This window comes from Rattus norvegicus, chromosome X (assembly GCF_021556685.1).
Source record: "Rattus norvegicus strain SHRSP/BbbUtx chromosome X, alternate assembly SHRSP_T2T, whole genome shotgun sequence".
Taxonomy (NCBI): domain Eukaryota; kingdom Metazoa; phylum Chordata; class Mammalia; order Rodentia; family Muridae; genus Rattus; species Rattus norvegicus.
In genome coordinates, this window is record NC_141554.1 from 154956435 (window position 1) to 154976293 (window position 19859).

The 19859-nt window shown below is 40.5% G+C and overlaps 2 long non-coding RNA genes across 2 annotated transcripts; both read right to left on the reverse strand.

The window, feature by feature from the left end:
* Positions 1-4817: 4817 nt before the first annotated feature.
* LOC147998392 (uncharacterized) lies at positions 4818-10963 on the reverse strand. Its single transcript, XR_015646812.1, has 2 exons — positions 10394-10963; positions 4818-5801 (listed from the first exon to the last, which is right to left on the reverse strand). It is a non-coding gene; the product is annotated as an uncharacterized LOC147998392 (long non-coding RNA).
* Positions 6602-9661, reverse strand: LOC147998393 (uncharacterized). Its single transcript, XR_015646813.1, has 2 exons — positions 9060-9661; positions 6602-8251 (listed from the first exon to the last, which is right to left on the reverse strand). It is a non-coding gene; the product is annotated as an uncharacterized LOC147998393 (long non-coding RNA).
* Positions 10964-19859: the final 8896 nt, after the last annotated feature.

The following is a 19859-nucleotide window of genomic DNA, read 5'->3' on the forward strand; positions in this document are numbered from 1 at the left end:
AGAAGAAAAACTAGGGAAGCATCTGGAACACATGGGCACTGGAAAAAATTTCCTAAACAAAACACCAATGGCTTACGCTCTAAGATCAAGAATCGACAAATGGGATCTCATAAAACTGCAAAGCTTCTGTAAGGCAAAGGACACTGTGGTTAGGACAAAACGGCAACCAACAGATTGGGAAAAGATCTTTACCAATCCTACAACAGATAGAGGCCTTATATCCAAAATATACAAAGAACTCAAGAAATTAGACTGCAGGGAAACAAATAACCCTATTAAAAAATGGGGTTCAGAGCTAAACAATGAATTCACAGCTGAGGAATGCCGAATGGCTGAGAAACACCTAAAGAAATGTTCAACATCTTTAGTCATAAGGGAAATGCCAATCAAAACAACCCTGAGATTTCACCTCACACCAGTGAGAATGGCTAAGATCAAAAACTCAGGGGACAACAGATGCTGGCGAGGATGTGGAGAAAGAGGAACACTCCTCCATTGTTGGTGGGATTGCAAACTGGTACAACCATTCTTGAAATCAGTCTGGAGGATCCTCAGAAAATTGGACATTGAACTGCCTGAGGATCCAGCTATACCTCTCTTGGGCATATACCCAAAAGATGCCCCAACATATAAAAAAGACACGTGCTCCACTATGTTCATTGCAGCCTTATTTATAATAGCCAGAAGCTGGAAAGAACCCAGATGCCCTTCAACAGAGGAATGGATACAGAAAATGTGGTACATCTACACAATGGAATATTACTCAGCTATCAAAAACAACGAGTTTATGAAATTCGTAGGCAAATGGTTGGAACTGGAAAACATCATCCTGAGTGAGCTAACCCAATCACAGAAAGACATACATGGTATGCACTCATTGATAAGTGGCTATTAGCCCAAATGCTTGAATTACCCTAGATGCCTAGAACAAATGAAACTCAAGACGGATGATCAAAATGTGAATGCTTCACTCCTTCTTTAAAAGGGGAACAAGAATACCCTTGGCAGGGAAGAGAGAGGCAAAGATTAAAACAGAGACTGAAGGAACACCCATTCAGAGTCTGTCCCACATGTGGCCCATACATATACAGCCATCCAATTAGACAAGATGGATGAAGCAAAGAAGTGCAGACCGACAGGACCCGGATGTAAATCGCTCCTGAGAGACACAGCCAGAATACAGCAAATACAGAATCGAATGCCAGCAGCAAACCACTGAACTGAGAATAGGACCCCCGTTGAAGGAATCAGAGAAAGAACTGGAAGAGCTTGAAGGGGCTCGAGACCCCATATGTACAACAATGCCAAGCAACCAGAGCTTCCAGGGACTAAGCCACTACCTAAAGACTATACATGGACTGACCCTGGACTCTGACCTCATAGGTAGCAATGAATATCCTAGTAAGAGCACCAGTGGAAGGGGAAGCCCTGGGTCCTGCTAAGACTGAACCCCCAGTGAACTAGACTGTTGGGGGGAGTGCGGCAATGGGGGGAGGGTTGGGAAGGGAACACCCATAAGGAAGGGGAAGGGGGAGGGGGATGTTTGCCCGGATACCGGGAAAGGGAATAACACTCGAAATGTATATAAGAAATACTCAAGTTAATAAAAAAAAAGGCACAGCACACTTCCAAGTCCTGTTTCCACTCCCAGAATGTTAGATGGGTTACTATCAAGCATGGTACCTGATTTGCTCAATGACAGGATGTCCACCAGCCTCTAGAAGTACATCATCCAAAGCAGAATGGCCAGAACAAAGCTGGTGATCACACTTACAAGGCACAGTGAGTTGAAGTCCTATGAGGACCCATAGAAGCCTGGGACATGATCAGCACAGTCAGGGCTACATGTGCCCCCTCAGTTGATACTGGATCCATGTATTCTGGTTGCACTGAAATGATAGATTGTGCAGACGTTCCTAGACTCTACACCTGGTGACTTCTCAAGTGAGGTGGGAGAACTGCTCCCCACATGTTTCAGAATCATCCTCTGTGCAACCCCACAGTCCATAACAAGGCCTCTGCCCTGCAGCTAAAACCCTGCAACCTTGGTACTGCCTGAAACAGGATAGGCTTTGTAGTTCTCCATTTGCTTTATTCATTAAGTGAACTGCTGTTTCCTATATGCCATGAGCCTGTTGCCTGCTGCAGAAATAAAGATGAGAAATGCTTTTAATCATCACAAAATCATAGCCAAACTCAGCCTTTGAGTCTGTTTTTTTTTTACTAAAGTTGCTTGTGTAGACTAACTTTTTCTAGCAAACCTGCAGTGTATCAGAGATCAATCAATCCAACTTTCATTTACATTCACATAACCTTTACTCACATGCAACACTTACTTTACATTGAAGAGAGGGCCTGAAAGCACTTTTATGGTAAACTGAGGAACTTCTTCAAGTTTTTGTTTTGTTTCCATTCTTAAGACTTAGTATATATATTTCTATTTGATAATTGAAAAGCTATTATGAAATTTTACTTTTATTTAATATCAGATGTTATTGTCCAAAATAGCAAATTCAATAAGCAGATACTAGAAATAAATTCTATGCTCAGATATGGAGTCTTAATTTGATTTTTTAAAGTTTATTACTTACACACACTTAATAGCAAAATTGAAATGCTTTGGGAGGATTTGGCCTTCAACATATGTAGGACTCCTCTGGCAGTTACTACAAGTCAGAAACATGTTTATGATGCTGCAGCAAAGTCAGCAGTAAGCCAGAGCAGTCACAACATTTGAACAGTTCAGTTACAGCATACTTCAGACAATGTAAATCCCTAGTTTGAGCCTTTTATGAATTTACTAACAGAATCTAGTAATAATAGAAAAGGCAACATCTGTCATTAATAGGCTAAAATCAGCCCACATAGTTGTAAAGAGTGAAGACTACTAGGTGGGCAAAAGTGTTATCAGCTCAACAAACATTTAATTTTTATTGCTTTAACAGAAAATCTTCATCAATTGTTGCAATATATTCTATATACTAAATACATGAGCAGGTTGTATTTATGTGGTGTGTGTGTGTGTGTGTGTGTGTGTGTGTGTGTGTGTAGCAACAATTAGTGAAAAAAAAGGTCCATGAATTTGAAAGAAAGCAAAGAAAGAAAAATTGGAGGGTTTTGAGGGAGGAAAGGGTAAGGGAAATGATCTAGCTATATTACAACTTCAAAAAAAAAGCAATAAAACAGACTTTGAAAATTGTTTCATTTTAACACGCTTGCTTTTTATGCTGATGGGATTTTCTTTTTAAAGGTAATAAGAGTCTTTTTAAAGGTAATAAAGGTGATATATTTAACTTATATTTAAAAGAGAAAAGTTTAGCTTTCTCTTCTATCTTCCTATAATTTAAGAAGCATGCATTATAAAGATATTTAAAAGAGGACATTCAAATAAAGATGTGTATATGTGTGTGCATGCATGCATGTATATGTAGGTATGTAAGTGAACACTTGTGAAGTTGTTGAGACAGGTGTTTGGGCCTGACCAAAGTGTGTGTGTGTGTCTGTGTATGTCTATGTGTATGCTTGAATTCTCTCTTTCTTTCTCCTCTTTTTGCTCTGGTTCACGAAGAGTTAATGAACTCCAAACCTCTGGAGTCTGGCTAGTGAGGGGCCCTTGAACCAGAGAGAAACTAAGTCTTTTTTTTTCCTAATTCTCCTGCTGTATCAGTTGGAGTCAAATTACCAGAAGTATGGCCTTAGAATACTTTTGGCCTTAGAATATCAAAGAGTTCAAGGAAGAGAAAAATTACCAAAAGTAATTTTGGACATACAATAGCAATTTCCAAAAGTAAGTGCCTTTAAAGCACAGAATAACAGAGAATTAAAATCAGAAGAACAGCAAAGGTAAAGTGGCTTTGGCCATGGTCACTAGCTCCATACCACCTTGTCTGGCTTCCTCAGGAAACTGGGTGACCCCAGCAGTAGATTGAGCTGGCCTCGAAGTCAGAAATCTGCCTGCCTCTGCTCCCCAAATACTGGGATCGAGTGTCTGTGCCAGCTTCTCCTCCTTTACTTAAATCCTCTTATTGTCCCTTATCTTCCAACAGGGGAAGCTTTCATTAATCGAAACATTATTTGTTCCCTGTTTTAGATACTACAACTAAACAAAGAACAGAACATACCTAAACAGACTTTAGATGTAACTGGGCTCAACTATATATAAGCAAATATACATTTGTTTATAGTAACTAAGTTATGAAAAGTGCTAAAAGACCAGAGGAAGTAAAAATAATGAGAAATAATCATACATCTGCAAGAGAAACAAGGTTATTTTTTTCCTAGATAGATTGATCAGAATTTATCTTTTTGGAAATGGTATTTAAGTAGCTCCAACGGACAGTCATTTGAAGTCTTCAGTGAAAAATATTTCTGGAAAAAAAAGATAGAGTACTATTCTGAAATGAAAAAAAAAAGAATCTGGGCATATTCTAAGTGTCTGCATGCTGCTGCTGCGTGTCTCTGTGTTAAATAGGCCAGCACAAAGCTGGACTTGGGGGAGGGAAGCTTAGCAGAGTGCCTGTGAGTTCAATGCAGGATCCCAGTTAGTGATAAACACTGACAACACAGCTTCAAAGAACTGTTCATTTACTGGGGAAAAGGGCTATCTATGTCCCTAGGGAAGAGGCCAGGGTCTCTTGGGCTAGGTTTTTGTGGCTGTATACAATTGGCCAGCATAGGGGTGTTGCAAGATGCTTCATCTACACACTCAGGGATTGTAGGGTGGTGGTAATGGGGAACCCTGAAAGACCCCCGAAGGGAGCCCCCCACTCAAGTCTCGGGAAAGACGCGCACCCAGTAGGACACAGACACCGACCTGCTGTAATCACACGAGGAAGATTTATTGTGAGCGAGATGAAACGAGAGCTCAGGCCAGCATGCTGGGGTCGAGACTCATACACCACACAGGGAGTAGAGGAGTTCGACCCCGACCTGAATTTTCACAGAGCTTATAAAGGAAAAAACCACAAACCAGGGGGATCAAGAGGGAGGGAGGAGGGGAATTCCAAAACCATAAACTGCCCATACAATTTAGGACTTTGTGACATTGTGATTAGGGGTAGTGACATTTTACAGGGCCATTGGACCATTGTGGCCGGAGGCTATGGGTCATTGTGGCTGTTCCAGGAAACCTTTCATGCAAGAATGTTCCGGGAACCATTGCACAGCAAGGGAGGGGCGAAAAGTTCATGTTCTCACAGACCCTACCTCTTCTTTTTGGGTAGCTAGGCGGCTTATTATTAATTTTTAATCCTTCATTCCCCACTTCTTCTTTTTGTTAATAGTTCTAATCCTAGAACTTCATGGAGAACTCAGCTTCATCTAGCATAACAGCTTGGTATTGTAGTCTTAACATGAGGATTCTAACCTGGACACTATCCAAGCCTATCCACCAAGGTCATGACTAGCTTTTAGAACTTCTAAGCTTATACGGACTGTGATCCCTGAGGCACAGTCCCAAGAAGTGTTAAGAGTACTAACATATGCAATGTTACATCATTTGTAATGGAAATCAAGCCTATCCCACACCTATCTTGATAGAACCCAGGACAAACATGACTGAATTTCCCTCTAGGTCCCAGCTCTCAGCCCCAACAGCTAGTACACGGCTGGTGAGGGCTGAGAATTGACAGCTGTCAGGGTGGTCAGCAGCACCAGGTACGGTCCTTTCCAGCGAGGCTCGAGTGTCTGGACTCAGTGTAGCTGCAACCTGGAACTGATGGGATGTCTCAGGGGTCTCCGGGGCATAGGCTGCTGTCAGCTGTGAGCAGATTTCTTTCTGTATCACCTGTAGGTCTTTTAGCCTGGCACACAAATCATTATTACTATGGCACTATGACATGTTGGTTCAGTAACATCATCTAATACAGTCAGGGGGGCTGAGGCCCCATATAAGATCTCAAAGGGGGTAAGGCTGAATCTGGAAGGGGTATTTCTTGCTCTGAAGAGAGCAAGAGGGAAGGAGTGTCACCCAGTCTGTGCCAGTCTCCATGGTTAATTTGGTCAGGGTCTCTTTTAGAGTTCTATTTATTTACCCTACCTGTCCTGAACTTTGAGGTCTGTAAATACAATGTAATTTCCAATTGACCTCTAAATACTTGGCCACACCCTGGCTTACCTTGGCAACGAAAGTAGGGCCGTTGTCTGACCAGATTACCTTGGGCATTCCAAATCGGAGGAAGATTTCTTCCAGTATCTTCTTGATGATTGCAGAGGCCGTCTCTTGTTTGGTGAGGAAAGCTTCTATCTATTCCTGAAAAAGTATCTACAAGCACTAGGAGATACTTGTGATTATATTTTTCTGGTTTTATCTCAGTGAAGTTCACTTCGACTTTTCACCAAACTCTCTAGGTCTCTTTGCCCTGTTTGCTTGCTAAGCATTCACTTATTGACATACCTTATACTTTCTACTGTCTCTCTGGCTAAAATCTTAAAGTCTATTACATACACTTAACTACTTGGACAAACTTTTTATCTCCTAAATGAGTCCATTTCTGTATTTGGCAAAGTGAGTCTTTTCTTTGTTCTCTGGGAAGTATAGCTTTCCCCTCAATGTGCCATTGTCCTTTATCTTTTAAGCAATTTGGGCCTTTTCTAAGTGAGGCCATCCCTTAGTCCGATCCCAGTTCCCAGTGGCTGTCTCTTGCAGGCCTGCAACCAGGATGGGCTCCTGCATAACCATTTTTCGAGCCACTTTATCTGCTTCGTTATTGCCCCATGTCACTGAATCTCTTCCCTCCTGATATCCTGAGCAATGAATAGTACTCACAGTTGTTGGCTTCACCAGGGCATCCAAGAGATGGTAAAGGCATCTGCAGTGCTGATGTACTGGGGGGGGGTAGAGGTTCAGCCATCCCAGATAACATTGTGTTGTCCACCATGGCAGCACCCACTTGTCTCTGACCTTCATTCATGAAGAGAACTGTTCCCGTCTGTGGACAAGGTCCTCGGCTTTCAGCAGGGGTCAATCAACCAGTCGCAGAGGTCTTTCCTCCATCCATGGGCTTCTGCCAGTACTTGACACTCGTGCTGTGGTGGCTCCAGGTCCGGATTGGGCAGCAAGGTGACCAGATTGTCCCCAACTGGTAGAGAATCTAGTCCATGGCAGCTGACCAGTGGTCCCATCTTTTGGGACACTCTATTCAAAGGCAGAACATCAGCCACTCTATCACAGTTTAAGTCCTGGATTGGGTGATAATTGTTAGTGCCCGGCTGGCAGGAGTGATATGTTCCAAGTAGAACAGCGCTAAGCCATTCGTCTCCCAGCATCAGGTACTGGTGCACTGAGACAGGTCTTAAGCTCCGCATACACAGTCTGTAGATATGCATACACATGGCCTCACCCAGCCATTTCAGCCCACGCAAGCCATTTTGGAGAGCAATTTTCTCATGAGCAAGGGATAGGGGCAGTCAGGGATGACTATGAACTAGTGGGTGGGTTACCCGGCCCACGCCAAGGTCCACTGTTCTTCGGGCAGTCCATAAGTATTGTTTGTTGCCAGTAGGCCCCTGTACCCAAGGTCTTTGGATATTGGCCCACTGGAGGGGGGCATAGGAGCACAGAGCATTGGGTCCCTGCATCCACACTTCCCTTCTATCTCTGTACATAGCCAGCACTCTAGGACCAAGAGGCTCTCCAGTGTCCCCTCTTGTTCTTTCTGGGGCAGTCCCTGACCCAGTGTCTTTTTTTTCTTTGCATTAGGCACACTGATCTTTAGCCAGGAATTCTCTTCTGTTGCCAGGTACTGTCTTCCTAGGTTCCCTAACTACTGTGGCCAGTATATGTTCCTCTCTTGTCTTTTATCTCTCTTTAGCTCTCTAGCTTCCTCTTCTTTTAGTCTCTTTTCTTCCCTAGCTTCCTGCACTCTTTACCTCTTTCTTTCTTTCTTTCTTTTTTTTTTTCTGTCTCTCTGCATCTTCTTCTACAGCTATTAGGTGCTGTCCACTTTTCTGCACAGACCCTGAACCATGCATCAACTTACAATAACTCTCTCAGCGACTTAGCTTAACCCTTCAAGTTTCTGTAACTTTCTCTTCATATCTTTTCCTTATCTTAGCCAGATTGGTGGGGCATTTTCCAGCCCCTAGGAGACCGACCCTTGGAGCCTGGGGGCAGACCTGGCACTCCCTACCTTCAGGCGTCTGAAGAGAGCAGGCAGAAGTGAGGGCCTTCTATCCGTGTCTGGAACATTTTTTTCTGGTCTCCAGTAGGATTCCGTCTTTCATCGGTGGTAAAGAAGACCTGTAACAGTTACTAACAAGCATATCAAATGGGATGGTGAGAAAACAAGAGAATCTTGAGAATAGAGTCTACCGAAGAGGGCAAACAGCATTTAGTCACACAGCTAAACCAGGAGGCCTTTCTTGGAACAAAAAGGCCATTGTCAGTGTCAGCTCCATGGCTTTGCCTCTCAAGAGAACCAGCCTCCAAATGACACTAGGCTTCTAGTAACAACTAATAACAAAAGGATGGAGAGATGGTTAGAACCTGGTTGCTAGATGCCAGGGGGCTGATAAAAGAATTGTAACCAGTTCACCTGGGGCTATCAGGACCTCAGTAGTAGCCCTTTACCAAACTGTCTCACTGGGTTTAAAGGCCCATGGAAAAGAAAACATTAATCCTGAACTTGGCTACCTCCAAGTAATTTAGTGCTGGAGACTGACTCCTCCCTTGGAATAAAGACAGCAGATAAGGCAGGCTTCCTTAAAGAACTTCTCTAAATGAGCACTCTCCTTCTGTGAGCAAATGTCAGAAATTCCTTTCCTGTTCTTGTTTTCCTTATAGCCCCACCTAGCTCTCAGCCTTTTTAGATTATTCTTCTGTAGCATTTTTAACACAGCCTGTCCCTTTTTTATAGCCTGTTGACAGCATTTCTGATCTTTTAGGCAGCTAAGCACTAAGTGTCATACCGGCTGAAACTCCACCTTTAAGATTCTTTGCTCCCAAGCAAAATTTAAATCCTTTTCCAGCTTATCTCAGCTGTCCACCATGAGATTCCCAGAGATCGCGAAGCAAGGTGTAGTAATTCACTAAGAAATCTCTCTATAGTGTTTCTTTTTACCTTAAGCCTTTTCCTTTTAAACAGCTCCTGAAGAGCCAGAAAAATTGGGTGAGACTTGAGAAGTCCCCATGCTCGCTGCAGCAGCTCCGCAGCTAATTTCGCTCCCCTCTACTGTGTGCTGCGAGCACAAGCACAGATAAAACACTATTTTAAAAATTAACTTTGGCTATCAACCAACACACCGCCACTAGAGCGGGGTCCATAAGATTAAGTTTCTTACTAAGCATTAAGGGGACCAAGTAAAACTCTTCGATGAACAAAGCAAACAGTTTCATGATTTCAAACACAGTCGTCAGTCCAAGATTTTAAACACGGTCGTCAGTCCAAATTCAAACACGAAAAGAAGTCAAAAAGACACTGGACAATACCACAGAAAACAATCCAGACAAACAAGACCAAGACAAAGCATCCTATAACCAATTTCCACAGATGCCTGGTACCTTCAGTACCTGGCCCAAACTGCAGCTTAACCTTAGCTGCTTCCGGGATACCAAACACAGAAACAGAATACAGACAACAGACACTAACACATCTAAGCACACTTGTCCGTGCCTATACTTAAATAGGCAGCCGAACATGACCTCCAAAGTCACAGTCAGATCTTTTTGACTGCCCGTTGCCGGGTCCTCCCGACAAAATTCGGCTCGAGGAACGTCTCTCACGCGTCCCAGAGCCAGGACCCAACAAAGGCTGACTCGTGGAACGTCTCTCACGAGTCCCAGAGCCTGCGCGATTGGGGCGTCCCCCGGTGCGCTTTCTAAAAAGGAAAAAAAGAAAGAAAAAGACTATTCGGAGTAGGAATCCTTCATCTACTCACAGGCGCCATTTCGGGGTGGGGAACCTTCTTCCACCCGTGCACAGGGCAGGAAACCTTCATCTGCCCAGACAGTGCACTAAGACCTTAAACCGGTACCGAAAAACACAGACTACAGGACTTAATTCACACACACTCACACACACGAGCACAAACAAAAGAGAAAAAAAAAAAAAAAAAAAAACCGACGTCGACTTCGTGTCGACCAGAGGCACTGAAACTGATCGGCAGGTCGCAGACCTTGCCTAACAAACCGGTCGTCAAGGAGTAAAGTCTCCTCTGGACCTATCAGATGGGGTTCACCAGGCGTCCCTGGTCCCCCCTTGTCCTCCTGGGACGTCTCCCAGGGCGAACGGACGGTGGGTACCTGGACACGTCTATCCCTATCCACCCCGCTCTCCTTCCTGGAGCGCGGTCTCACTGAGCGTCCGCAAAACCGAAACAGCGATCGCACCAGATTCCCAGACAGAACATAGACACAGACCCAGACACAGCGCTGAGATAAAACAGAGAATCTTACCTCCAAGTGGGTCTAGGACCCCTGGGTGGTCGCGCAGATCCCGGACGAGCCCCCAAATGAAAGACCCCCGAAGGGAGCCCCCCACTCAAGTCTCGGGAAAGACGCGCACCCAGTAGGACACAGACACCGACCTGCTGTAATCACACGAGGAAGATTTATTGTGAGCGAGATGAAACGAGAGCTCAGGCCAGCATGCTAGGGTCGAGACTCATACACCACACAGGGAGTAGAGGAGTTCGACCCCGACCTGAATTTTCACAGAGCTTATAAAGGAAAAAACCACAAACCAGGGGGATCAAGAGGGAGGGAGGAGGGGAATTCCAAAACCATAAACTGCCCATACAATTTAGGACTTTGTGACATTGTGATTAGGGGTAGTGACATTTTACAGGGCCATTGGACCATTGTGGCCGGAGGCTATGGGTCATTGTGGCTGTTCCAGGAAACCTTTCATGCAAGAATGTTCCGGGAACCATTGCACAGCAAGGGAGGGGCGAAAAGTTCATGTTCTCACAGACCCTACCTCTTCTTTTTGGGTAGCTAGGCGGCTTATTATTAATTTTTAATCCTTCAACCCTATAAAGTCAAACAAGGAGTGGAGCCTTATTACTGTCAGGGTAATAAATTCTTACTAGGGTTGATGTTGGGGGAGTTGAATTTATGGTGCCAGACTGAGTGGAGGAAGTAGACTCCTGCCAGCCTCAAGTTTGAGGTATTTGGGGTTGAAACTCCCTGGTATTTCCTCTATAACCTTGGGCCATTAAGGTTCCACATTTGCATACCAAAAGCTAGAATAGAAACTTAAAGGAGAGTTGAATCCTGAGGTGAGGTATAATAGTTAAACAGTGAAGAGTTAAGACACAAATACTACATTTGTTTTAGGAAATTACTTGTGACTTAACTAAGATAAGACATACATCCTGAACTTTCATAGCACTTTGCAAATAATTCCTCTATGAACACTCTTAAGGACTCTATAATTATGTTGTTCTTTAAAAATAGTCTGTAAGAATTTACTGAAGAGAAGACTTCTTATTTAATTAGTGTAAATCCCATCATTTGCCTAGTAGGAAGCAGTTTCTGTTTATTGAAAGGTTAAAATGATGTTATAGTAAGTGTATCAGACACCTTAATATAATCAATAATGTAAATAAATTTATCAACGACAAGACCAGATTTATATATAAAATGATAAAACTGGGGATTATAATTTCATTTTTTGGTTGACTTATGTGTCTATGTATATTGTGTATGCCTGTGCCCTAACATGTCTGAGGAAAAGGTAGTTGTGGGAAGTTAAAGAATCTAAAAAGGCAAATGAGGTAAGGGAGATGCATGAGGGAAGAAAATCAACAAAAATAATATTTGCAAAAGTCCTAATAAAACCTAATCTATTTCAACTATTAAATTTTTATTCTGTGTCCTCATCTTTTCTCAAATTCCTCTGTCATCAGTTTTAGATGATCTTTTGAGTATAAACATGCTAGCAATATTATGCTTCTGCAATGGTGTATGGGTGGTTTTTTTTATACCATTAGAATGGTAATCATAAGATTTTGAGAAAAGCATGTCAACTTTCATAATATAGAGCAGCCACATTCAATTAGTTAAAGGCTTTACTAGAAAAATGTTGACCTCTGGAAAGAAATAATAATTTTGCTGATTAACTCTGGACTTGGAATGGAGCTTTCACCTGTGTCACCAGCTTGTTTGGGTGGCATTTTCTTTCTAAGCTTCCCCAATTGTGAGACTTGATTTCTTCAAGTAAAACTTTCTTTATATTTGTATGTGCTTATGTGAGTCTGTTATATACAGAACTAGTCCCATGAGATTATATAACTTTATGATATTTTATCCATCTTAATTTGTGAGAGCATATACGAATACATCTCTCTCCCTACCTATAATGGGTATATATTTGGTCTGTCTCTCTGTGTTTTTTCTTTTCTTTAAGGTATATACATACGTGTGTGTCTGTGTGTGTGTGTGTGTGTGTGTGTCTATGCATAAAATATATGAATTTATCAGCAATTAATGAAAAAAATTGGCCATGAATTGAAAGAAAGAGGTAAAGGATATATGGCAGGGCTTAGAAGGAGAAAAGGGTATAGGGGGGTGATTATTGTTATTTCAAAATAAGGAAATAATTTAAAAGCATCCTTAATTAGAGTAATAAGTTAGGAATTCTTGGAAAAAGTTTCATCATGCTTAGTTTCTACTTCTGTATATCTTCTTCAGTGTACTTCACTGCAAAATAAAACTTCGACCTTCTTTTATTACTGCCCATGCTGAATACCGGTACTGTTAATACAGCACCATTGTTTGTAATCATTTCTTTACTACAAACTTTACCTCATTCTTTATAATGCTGTTTATAGGGGCTTTACTCTTTTCTTAGGATTTTAAGAATGGATCTTGGCCTATGTCTTTTGACCATAGTTTTATGCTCTGAATATCACTCTTTCTGCCAGTGTTTATATGAATCTACTTGTATTTGATATGTGTATTTCATTCACTCAGGTAATTTTGGGGTAATCCTTTGTTTGATGAGTTTTTTAAGATAAAAACTCTGCCTGAACTTTGCCATTCATGAGATTTCAAAATATCCATTCTTCCTAATACATAATTTATACCTCTATCTACCATGAAGTTTCTTGGGAAAATTTAAAATATTGTTGTTTTTAAGAAAAAATTATCTCATTTTCTGAAGAATGTTTGAAGGTAGGTTTGATGTGAGTCAGTAGGACAGAACAGGAATAAAGCTGTGTAGTCTCTGATAAACTATTTGGGAATTTTAAAAAGATTTTGACAAAAAATGAAAATACTGTAGATATTGATTGGATTAATTTCACAATGCTTGTCAATTTCAAATTAAAGTGGTTACAGTTATCTCACAATAATTTTCACTTAGAACAAAGTTACAATTGTCAGCATTAATTGACTTCATATATTTGATAAACTCTAAATATAAATTATTATAAAATGGTAAATATACGATATGTTTAAATGGAGGTACGTAATTGAATACAGAAAATACTGTTTAAAGTCAATGAAGTAGACTAATATTCGTGGCATTTGAGTAGCTAATCTGAAAGTCTCAAAGGAACAGGATATCAGCCTTCTTTTTGGTAGTCAATGGCTATTTCCCTAATATGTCATTCCCTAATATTTTTCACTTAACACCATGGCTTTATACATTTCTTCTAATTCTTAAATTATTCATGAATTTAACTCTATGTCCAGCTTCTAACTTCTAGTCATCTTTTTAAAAAAGGCTCTTCTTTGACTTCAGATTTAGGTAGATTATCTATTTTTCTAATGTCATGACTACCAAAGATTTGTCACATCAAAGTGTAATTGGTTAAATGTATACTTTCCCTATTATAATTAAGTGTGGCAATTGTGCATTTTGTTAATCCATTCTGCCACATTTGTAGGATTTTTGTTAAAAGCATATTAAACAACTTTTCACATATTTATATATTCATGAGACTAAGCCCTTCTTTATCTTAATTGCATTATGAATTAACTAAATAGAATCCAGAGAAATAATAAATTCATGAGTAAGGAGGTAGATATATCGATGGATAGAAAGCCTAACATAAAGGAACTCATTTCTAAACTGGAAATATGCCATATAAAGATAATTGTGTTCCAAAGCATTTCTCATATCTAACCCAGAAATCTAACACAAGGATAGCTCAAGTATAAAATATAAATACTGGTTATCTAGCTAAGTTAACCAAGAAGCAAATTCCTAAAACAGTGCAACACTTTAACTTTACTGTGGAATCCCACATAAACCTTAACTCAGCTTTTGTGTTAAAACTGAAGGTGTCTGGGAGAAGTTTTTATTGAAAAATTAAAAATTATATGGTATATTCTGATTACAATTCCCCCTCCCCCAACTCCTCCTTGATTGAAATCGTGGCATCTGCTTAGAAAAAAAAACATGAAAACAAACAAACACACAAATAAAAATCTCCCAAACAATAAAGAAACAAAACACCAAAAAACACATACAGAGACACACATATACCATAAAACAGAAAATAGAAGACATAACATATAATCAAAAGAGCAGTAAGACAAAAACTGTCCAAACAATGCAATATGGGACAAAAGTGCCAAAACTGAGTTTATTTTGTGATGGCTATCTATAGGCATGGCATATATTCCGATGTGTGATTAATATATGCAGTGAGGCTTCACTAGACAAAGATATTTTTTCTTAAGATAGCTTCTTAATTAGGGTGGGATTTTGTGTCCACTTTTCAGTCTCAGAAGTCGTATCTCGTTTGAATCTTTGCATGCTGTACTCATGCTCCTACAGTCTCTGTGGGTTCATATGTGTATCAGTCCTGCTGTGTTTAGAAGGCCTTCTTTCCTTTAGTTCTTCATTCCCTATTGCTCTTAGAAACTTTCAACATCCTTTGTTGATTGTGTTCTTATGCTGGCCTTTATCCCTCTGTGTGTTCATAGTGTTGGCAAGCTTGGAAGTCTCTTATGTCAGCAATCCTCTGGAGCTAGAGGTAGATATGGTAGTCCCTTATTACAGTAGGTCTCTGAGATTGCAAGAAGAGCTGATTTTCCCCTGTTGCAGCCAGGTTTCCAGGAATGCGTGCAGAGCTAATAATCGCTTATGGCTTCAAGCCACTGGTTGTTTCAGTTGGCAGCAGCCATCCAGGAATGTGGTTACAACTGTGGACAGGTAATAGGAGTGGGGACAGGTTGGAATTCACTGCTTCTGGGTTTTCCCAAAGGAACTGCCAGATACAAAATTGGGTTAGGGGCCACACCCATTGGTCCCTGATTGCTGCTGGCATCTGTGATTGCAGGTAGAGATTTGAACCAAAAGAGGGAGCCCACAGTGGATCGGGTAGAACTCATGGCTGCTGGACTGGCATGGGGACCCAGCAGTTAGTGGTTTAGGTCATGGGGCTCTTGCTTCATACTCCAGGCTGGCAGCAGGCCTCCAGTGATGCAGGCAGAGCTATGTCTCAAAAATGGAGTACAGAGGGGACATTCTCTATGGAATTTTAATCTAATGAAATAAAATTAACTTACAAAGACACAGAACCTTTATAAGCTGAGAACCATTTTAAAATCAAACCAGTATCAACAATATCTTCCAAACACACTTAAAAACATAATATTTGTAATACATAATTCAGACACACACACACCATTAATTAATAGTAATTAGTAATTCAGTTTGTGCAATTACTTTCATTGCTAAGAATGATACTGTTCAAGTAGAGCTCACCATGCCCCTTCAATCAACCAAAAGATGATTACACTTAAAGTTGTTGGTCTAAGAAGACTGGAACTAGTGTGAGATAAAGAAATTTTGCCAGATGGTTCTAATAAGAGACATTCTGGATCTTGGGGAAGAATGTCAAGAAGTACTTTTTGAGAAACATATTTTATACACTCACATATGCCTGAACAAACTAAGAGAATTTTGAGAGTTCTGAAACTATATTTTTGGGCATAATTTTTTAAGTAGCTAACAATTAAACATACTGTTGAGCCTAGTGACAAATACTAAATAAACATCATTAATTATTTAGAAAACTAAAATGAGGGGCTGGAGAGATGGCTCAGAGGTTTACAGAACTGGCTGCTGTTCCAGAGGTCTTGAGTTCAATTCCTAGCATCCATATAATGGCTCATAATCATCTATAATGAGATTTGGAACCTCTTCTGGCCTGTAGGCATATAAGCAGGCAGAATGCTGTAGGAATAATAAATCTTTTATATAAGAATAGAAAATTGACATACAAGAAAGAAAGGAAGAAAGAAAGAAAGCCCATCCCACAGCTCCCTACACCCACATTCTGTGGGGGACGGAGCTGAACTTCCAGAAGTACAAACAATCCTGAGACCACAGGACAGACCTACACTTCTGCCCTCTTCTGCCTACACCCCTGGCCCAAGAGGAAACTGCATAGTTCCTCTAGATACAGGAATATAGGAGCAGTCAGCAGCAAGAAATTTCTGGTTTCTGCCTGTGCCCAGAACTGAACTGGTCATACAGCTCTCTGCACCCAAATCCTGGGGGGAGCAGAGAGCTGGACCCTCAGAAGTACAGGCACCCCTGAGAACTCAGAGGTGACAACTACTGTCTGACCACATTCCTGACCGAAGAGGAAATCACCTAGTGCCATTTGTGTCCCCTGGGCACAGGGACCTAGGAGCAGGCAGAGGCAGGAAAGACCCTATGGGTTTCTGCCTGTTCCCAGAGCTGAAAGCCAGTTGACAGGAGCACCTACATACCTGAGATCAGAGGTAAGACCAACTTTTCTGCTCTAAGTGACCTGCTTGGTAGATTCAGAACACACAAATGCAGAAATTGTCTGAGATAGGAAAATTCAAGTTTGTGCCTATGTCCAGAACTGAACTGAAATGATCCCAGAGCTCCCTGCACCCAAATCCCATTGAGGAAAGAGTTGAACTCACAGAAGTGCAGACTATCATGAGAACTCAGAGGAAACAATTACTTTCTGCCCACATTTTTGAACTAGGAGGAAATCATCTAGTGCCATCTGTGCCTATAATAGGGTCAACCCACTGTCAAGGACAGCAAGACAAGCTAACACCAGAGACAAACTGGTGGTAAGAGTCAAGCACAGGAACCTAAGCAACAGAAACCAAGACTAGTTGGCTACATCACAGCCCAGTTCCCCACCAAAGCAGATACTGGACATCCAAGCATATCTGAAAAGCAAGATTTAGATTTAAAATCACAATGTATGATGATGATGGAGGACTTTAAGAAGGACATAAATACAGGTGAAGGAATTGAACAAGACAATAAAGGATTTAAAATGGAAAAAGAAGCAATAAAGAAAGCACAAAGGGAGATAACCCTGGATATAGAAAACCTAAGGAAAATATCAGGAGTCATAGATACAAGCATTACCAACAGAATACAAGAGATAGAAGAGAGAATCTCAGGGGCAGAAGATAGCATAGAAAATATCAACACAACCATCAAAGATAATGTAAAACGCAAAAAGCTCCTATCCCAAAACATACAGGAAATCTAAGACATAATGAGAAGATCAAACCTAAGGATGATAGGTATAGAGGAGAGTGAAGACTCCCTCCCAACTTAAAGGTCCAGTAAATATCTTTAAGAAAATTATAAAAGAAAATTTCCCTAACCTAAAGAAAGAGATTCCAACAAAAATACAAGCCTACAGACCTCCAAATAGATTGGACCAGAAAAGAAATTCCTCCTGTCACATAATAGGCAAACCACCAAATGCACAAAACAAAGAAAGATATTAAAAGCAGTATGGAAAAAGATCAAGTAACATATAAAGGCAGACCTATCAGAATTACACCAGACTTCTCACCAAAGACTATGAAAGCCAGATGATCCAAGGCAGATGTCATATAGACCATAAGAAAACACAGATGCCAGCCCAGGATGTTATATCCAGCAAAACTCTGAATTAATATAGATGGAGAAATCAAGATATTCCAGGACAATACTAAATTAACACAATATTGTTCAACAAATCCAGCCCTACAGAGGATAATAGATGGAAACTCCAACACAAGAAGAGAAACTACACCCTAGAAAAGCAAGAAAGTTATCTCATTGCAACAAAACCAAAAGAAGAGAGACAAACAAATATGATTCCACCTCTAATAATGAAAATAACAGGAAGCAAAAATCACTATTCCTTAATATCTCTTAGCATCAATGAACTCAATTTACCCAATAAAAAGACAAAGACTTGGATGCATAAAGAGGACCCAGCATTTTGCTGCCTACAGGAAACACACCTCCGAGAAAAAGACAGAAACTACCTGAGAGTAAAAAGCTGTAAAACAACTTTCCAAGTAACTGGTCCCAAGAAACAAGCTGGAGTAGCCATTCTAATATCAAATAAAATCAACTTTCAACAAAAAGTTATCAAAAAAAGATAAGGACGGACAATTCATATTCATCAAAGGAAAAACCCACCAAGGTGAACACTCAATCCCATATATGTATATATGTATATATATATATATATATGCTGCAAATGGAAGGGCACCTACATTCATAAAAGAAACCTTACTAAAGCTCAAATCACACATTGTACCTCACACAATAATAGTAGGAGAATTCAACACCCCACTCTCATCAATGGACAGATCATGCAAACAGAAATTAAACAGAGATGTAGAAAAACTAACTGAAGGTATGAACCAAATGGAATTAACAGAAATTTTTTATACAATATTTCATCCTAATATATAAGGATATAACTTCTTCTCAGCACCTCATGGTATCTTCTCTAAAATTGAACATATAATCAGTCACAAAACAGGCCTCAATGGATACAGGAAGATAGAAATAATCCCATGCATCCTATGAACGCCCCATGGACTAAGGCTTGTCTTCAATAACAGCAAAAACAACAAAACCCACATATACAAGAAAGTTGAACAATGCTCTACTCAATGATAATGTGGTCAAGGAAGAAATAAACAGATATTAAAGACTTTTAAAATTTTAATGAAAATGAAGACACAACATATCCAAAATTATGCGATACAATGAAAGTAGTGCTAAGAGGAAAACTCAAAGATCTGAGTACCTGCAAAAAGAAACAGGAGAGAGCATATGTCAGCACCTTGACTGCACACCTAAAAGATCTAGAACAAAAAGAAGCAAAGAAGCAAAAAAGAGGAGTAGAAGGCAGGAAATAATTAAACTCAGAGCTAACATCAACCAAGGAGAAACAAAAAGATCTATACAAAGAATCAACAAAACCAGGAGCTGGTTCTTTGAGAAAATCAACAAGATAGATAAACCCTTAGCCAGACTAACCAGAGGGCACAGAGAGTGTACCCAAATTAACGAAATCGGAAATGAAAAGGAGACATAACAACACAATCTGAGGAAATTCAAAAAATCATCAGATTCTACTCCAAAAGTCTGAATTAAAAAAAAAACTGGAAAATCTGGATAAAATGAATAATTTTCTAGACAAATACCAGGTACCAAAGTTAAATCAAGAACAGACAAACCATGTAAACAACCCCGTAACTCCTAAAGAAATAGAAGCAGTCATTAAACCAATCCTACAACAGATAGAGGCCTTATATCCAAAATATACAAAGAACTCAAGAAGTTAGACCACAGGGAAACAAATAACCCTATTAAAAAATGGGGCTCAGAGCTAAACAAAGAATTCACAGCTGAGGAATGCCGAATGGCGGAGAAACACCTAAAGAAATGTTCAACATCTTTAGTCATAAGGGAAATGCAAATCAAAACAACCCTGAGATTTCACCTCACACCAGTGAGAATGGCTAAGATCAAAAACTCAGGGGACAACAGATGCTGGCGAGGATGTGGAGAAAGAGGAACACTCCTCCATTGTTGGTGGGATTGCAAACTGGTACAACCATTCTGGAAATCAGTCTGGAGGTTCCTCAGAAAATTGGACATTGAACTGCC